Genomic DNA, 4,750 nt, shown 5'->3' on the forward strand with positions numbered 1-4,750 from the left:
GTAACTTGGGGAGAGGGGGGAGGGTGGGCCTGGGGCTCTGGGGCTGTTCAACCTAACGAATCCCTGTCGCTGCATCGTCTGTGTGTTCCCTTCGACTTGGCTGAGTCAATTAAGTACAGGGTTCGGTTTAGGCACCGACCCAAGTCGGAATAACCCAGCAGTGGTACTGGGGAAAACAACGTCTCTGCGTCTGGCAGCACAGAACAAATCGTCAGATGCCTGGAGCAAGAGGACATTTTAGCTTTGGAGAGCTTTGGAGGGTTAAAAAGAATTTCCAGTGAGGTTCTGGAAAAGAAGTACCTGATGGGAGCTCCAGTAGTATTTATATCAAAAAAAAGAGAATTTAAGTCCTTCCAGCTGAGCTAAAAACTGGACGTTTGTGTAACTCCTTATTGCCATCCAGCAACAAGAAGATCAGTTTCTCTGTTAGTAGCACTTGTATGTTAATTGAGATTTAAAAAAAAAAAAAAAAAAAAAAAAAAAAGAAGAAAGAAAAACCCCCCAACTTTTATAAAAAAAAAAAACAGTTTGAAGTGAAAGGGGACAGTGAAAGGCTCTGTTCTGGAGGGTGTGAATAGACCGAAGGCAGCCCTTGGCAAATCTGTATTGGTTTTGAAAGGACTAGAAAATCCTTGATCTGGAGCGTGCTGTCTGACAAGAACAACGGTTACTGGTTTTAGATATTGTGGGAAATGTTTTTGGCATTTTTCCTTGCTTTATTTCCCTCCTCCCCCCTTTTTTTTTTTAAAAAAAAAAAAAAAAAAAGAGAAATTTTATTGTTCATGAACGCTGCGTCAAAAGTTCCTGTCCTGAGTTGCTAAATGATTCTTAACAACTGTTTGTACCTGACTTGCCGACTGTATAGGAGTCAGTCCTGTTCCTTTCTATTAGTCATTCTTCTTACAGGGAAGAAGTTTCAAAATAGCTGGTAACTTTTTTTTTTTTTCTTTTTGAAAATATAAATAATTACTATTTTGTACTGTGTGGTATCTGTTGTCTTTTTTGTTTGGTTTCATTTTTAAGACTTCCCAGTTTAAAAACCAGCTCCCAAAAGGTTCCGTTTCGGTCTGCTGCCGTGTACTGGTAGCGACCCGCTGTTCCTGGAGCTCGGGTGGGATTTACTAAGGAATTTTGCACACAAAATAGCGGGACCAGCCTGTGTTCCTTCTCATAGCACGTTCCTTCTCATAGCAGGTATCGCCAAAATACTGGAGAGCCCCCGTTTTAATAACGGCTGTGTGAAGCTGGCCCGTGGTCCTTCCTTTTACCTGTCCCTGTTTAGGTGTGGGAAGGGAGAACAGTATAAACCACCATCTGCTTTCTAATATCAAGGTGCAACGCGGGATGTCTGGGTAGGAGAGACACCATCCATTTATGTCATCATTAACCCCAAATCTCCGGGGAGCTTGGATTGAAATACACGGTGCCAGGGCAGTGGCAAATTGATCTGACCTTAAGATGGTCAGGTAGGGCACATAATGGATTACAGAGAGTAACTCTGTTTTGTCTAGAAAATAGATTAGGTGTCTGTTGTCTCTGAGTTTTCCATTCCGTTACCATACTTCCTCTCACAGCCTCTTGTCTCTTGGGTGAAGGAGAATTCCGCTCGTACCCTCGTGTGTTTAATCTAGCTGCTGTCTATTTTTATCAAATGGTGACTCATGAGAGAGTCCCTGCCCCTTTTTGTGTTCCCCACCAAGGCTCTCATCATAAACACGCGGCTGTCTGTATAGTAAAGCCTTCCATTTATGTGGTTCACAGATTCCCACATTACATCTACTGCTCGAATGCCACTCATTCCTTTTATGTTGGATTTAGCGTGCGCTTCCTTTTAGGTAAGCAAAGCATTTAGTCGTAATGAGATTCAACCCACTACCCTGTCAGAACTCAAACCCAGCATTTCTGGCTCATAATTGCACACGGAGATGAAAAGTTCATTGCCAGGTAATTGCAGAAGTCGCCTGTGTGACCCAGAGACGTCTAATTACGCCGCAGTAACCGCATTGTTTACCGAAACGCTCGAACCTGAACGAGACCTTTTATCCTTGTCGCGTTGGAGTGACCAACTGTTCGAGGAGTGTCCCTGGCTCAGCCTTGCCCTGGGAAGCAGACGTGGCTGGGTGAAGGTAAACGGGCCTCCGCATCCCCTGCCCTCAGCCTGTGTTGGGGAGGTATTTACAGGAAAGCGATACAGATTTGGCAGCCTCCTTCCCCGGAGGACGGGGAGATACCGGCAGGAAAACCATCTCTTCTGGGGCTCGTCTGTCCCAGCCCTTCCTGCGGAGCCAGGTGCAGTTGCAGAATCCGCTGTCATGGAAGGTCTGAAATGAGCTCCGCCAAGGAGGCGACTTGTGCAGCATGTTCCAGTTGCAGGTGAATTAATGATTTATTTGTCAACTTCACTTCTTTTTTGGTTTTTTGTTGTTTGTTTTTTATTGTAAATGATACAGCTGAAGCCATCTGGTTATAACAACATCAGAGCTAGAGCATACTGTTCATAAACCTCCCACTGACATCCTCCCCTCCCCAGATCTGAAATGTAATTCAAGTTAACTCACAATCTGTGGCATGTGTTGTTACTGCAGAGATGTCCATGCCAGTTGAACAGTTGGAGATTTGAATTCCACGAGGAGATGGCACATTTATCAAAACAGTATTTCAGAGAGACGTTTTTACCGGGTCTTCTGAACCGCGGCGGAGCTGCCACCGGTCCGGATTCAGAATCTAGGTTGGACCTTGCGCTCGTGCGTTTAATTCCTCCTCTTCCCTCTCCTCAAGGGTGTTACAGAGAGACATTTCATCCCTGCGTGCAGTCTTTCATGTGCTTCCTTCTCCCTATTATCTCCTCGCTCCTGCTTCCTCCGCTCGCTTTCGTGCTGACCCACGAGGGTTGCAGCCTTCGTCTGGGTGTGGGGAGGAGAGACGGGAACGCGAAATACCTCAGTGAATCCCCTGACCTCCTCCGGCAGCAGGGGGACGTGCGTATGCCCTACGCCCAGAAGCAGTCAGCTCTCTCTTGAGGATCTGAACGCCAAATATCTTTTACTGGCCAAAAGATTTCTTTCTGGCTGCCCCTTGGGCTTTGTTATTACAGACTCAGATTCTGCTGAGGTATTTTTCTTATTGTGTGAGTTTTTCCAGATGAAAGGAAACAGCTTGTCTGCTTATGAGCAGAACAAACAGCAGAGTCGGGAGAGCTGCTGTGCTTTGAAACTCTCTCTGGCTTTGTTCTGGTTCTCAAACTGCTGTTAAGGACACAATACCGGCTCTCTCCTTCCCCCCCCCCTCCACTTCCTTGAAGGAGCCAAAGATTATTATTTTTTTTAAAAAAAATCATTTCAGAAGGTTTCTCAACTTCCATGCAATTTATTTTGCGAAAGCCTTTGCTAAAATAATTATCTTGTTCAGTCAGCTTGGGCCGTGCAGTTTTTCTTTCTCTCATGACTGCCATTTAACTTGTGTTGCAGAATTACTTAACTCATTTATTTCTAATGACTTTCCTTGCTTAATCTAATATGAAGACATTTAATTATAGAAGGTGTATTTTTTTTTTTCCCCCCCCTGACCTGCTGCCCACTTGGATCTTTGCCTTCAATTCCAGACACATGCCGCAGCAAAGTTTGCCATGGCCATTCCGGGTTCTTGTGTGGGGGAGATCTCAAGTGAACTTGAAAACTGCTGGTGGTGCTGATGGGTGCACAGCAAGAGCGGGTGCAGCAGGCGAGCCCAGCTTGAACTGCGCAGGAACACAATGGGCAAAAGAAACCGGGAGACAACAGGGGACAAACCCAATGACAGCCCGTGAAATAGTTGAGGAAATAAATTGCGGTGACCTGGAAAGCTTTTGGAAAATATATGTGATAAATAAAGCGTGGGAGGTGGCCTTTTAACCCGCTTTGTTGGGCAGAGCACAGGCAAGAAAAATCAGTTGAATTTCAGGTTTAGTTTGGGGCTGGATTTTGCATCTTGCCTCTCCTTGATATGTTAGATGCTGTCTCCGAGACTGAATTATTAAAATCACTTGAGGAAGTGTGTTAATTGATGGGGTAAATTGGGAAGGGATGGAGAGAGGACTGCAATTATTCCATCAAATTGTGAAAAATCACAGGCAGGAGAGGTATAAAATGTAGGGCTTCTTTTTGAATAATTGAAAAGCATCGATGGCCCGAAAAAAAGTAGTTAATTGAGATGGTGGAGGATGAACGGGATGGAAACAGGAACGCTTCCCCCAGCCCTCCAGAAGAGAAATGATGTCTTCTGTTGTGCTGGAGTATTTTTCTCTAGTCCGAACGCAGGAAAGTTACTTTGAGCTCTGCCATCGGGAAATCAAGTAGGGATTGAAGAGAAAATCGTTGACTCTTGCCACTGGGGAGCAGTGTTGAGGACAAGAACTCTTCAGATGTTTGTACCGAGCTGCTAACGAAGCTTTCTGAGCCTTGAAATGGCCAGAGGTTCCACATCGAGGAGTAACGGGATGAAAAGGAACGAATCAAAACCATTTTCAAGCTGCTGTTTCTGGAAGCCGCCTCCTGGAAGGCTCCTGGCGGACGCAGAGGTGACCCTTGAGCATTTCCAGGCCTTGAAAACTCACCAGAAAAAGCGCTTTGTCTGAACGGGGATCTGGCTCCGAGGCGGCGGGTGGTGGGCGTGCTGGTCCTCGAGATTTTTTTTTTTATTTTTCTTGTGCGTTAGGAGGAGAGTTTCCCACTGTTGGTCCCGGTTGTTGCTGCATTGCAGTTTGTCCGCGCTT

This window comes from Leptosomus discolor, chromosome 25 (genome assembly GCF_034619465.1).
Source record: "Leptosomus discolor isolate bLepDis1 chromosome 25, bLepDis1.hap2, whole genome shotgun sequence".
Taxonomy (NCBI): domain Eukaryota; kingdom Metazoa; phylum Chordata; class Aves; order Leptosomiformes; family Leptosomidae; genus Leptosomus; species Leptosomus discolor.